Genomic DNA, 601 nt, shown 5'->3' on the forward strand with positions numbered 1-601 from the left:
GTGAAACTATTTCTGACACTTAAAAGACGGAGAATAGGTTGCGGACGGTGCAGAGAACCATCAGGCCTCGTTCCCTTGAGCGGGCTCCACGTGGCGGTGTGCGGCTCAGGTTGAACCCTGCCATGCTGCAGGGATATGCTTTCTTCTATACATAATGACATAATGAGTGTTCTTGTGTCGTTTGAGTTTAACTGTTGTTTATAAAATTAAATACACTTCTTACCACAACTCTTATGATCTGATATAACTTTTATACAATGTGCAGCGTTGACGTTAGAAAGATCATTTTTTTTTTTATTAATGTTTTGTTTACCAACTAGAACAATACTGTAAAACAAGGTGAATAGGATCAGAAGGGTGAATAGGTTAAATATTTTAAATATTTTTAATATTTTTAACCTTATACATATCTTGAAACATAACATAGCAGAAAAAAATTATAAATTTTTCTAATTATGCTAATGCTAGTTCCAATACATAGTTGTTATAATTATTTTCTGTTATATTATGTTTCAAAATATAATATTATAAACTTAAGATTCTATTCACATTGTTTTACGGTACCTATTGAATTTACCTTCTTACCCTCTAGCTTGTTTGT

This window comes from Bacillus rossius, chromosome 7 (genome assembly GCF_032445375.1).
Source record: "Bacillus rossius redtenbacheri isolate Brsri chromosome 7, Brsri_v3, whole genome shotgun sequence".
NCBI classification, from domain to species: domain Eukaryota; kingdom Metazoa; phylum Arthropoda; class Insecta; order Phasmatodea; family Bacillidae; genus Bacillus; species Bacillus rossius.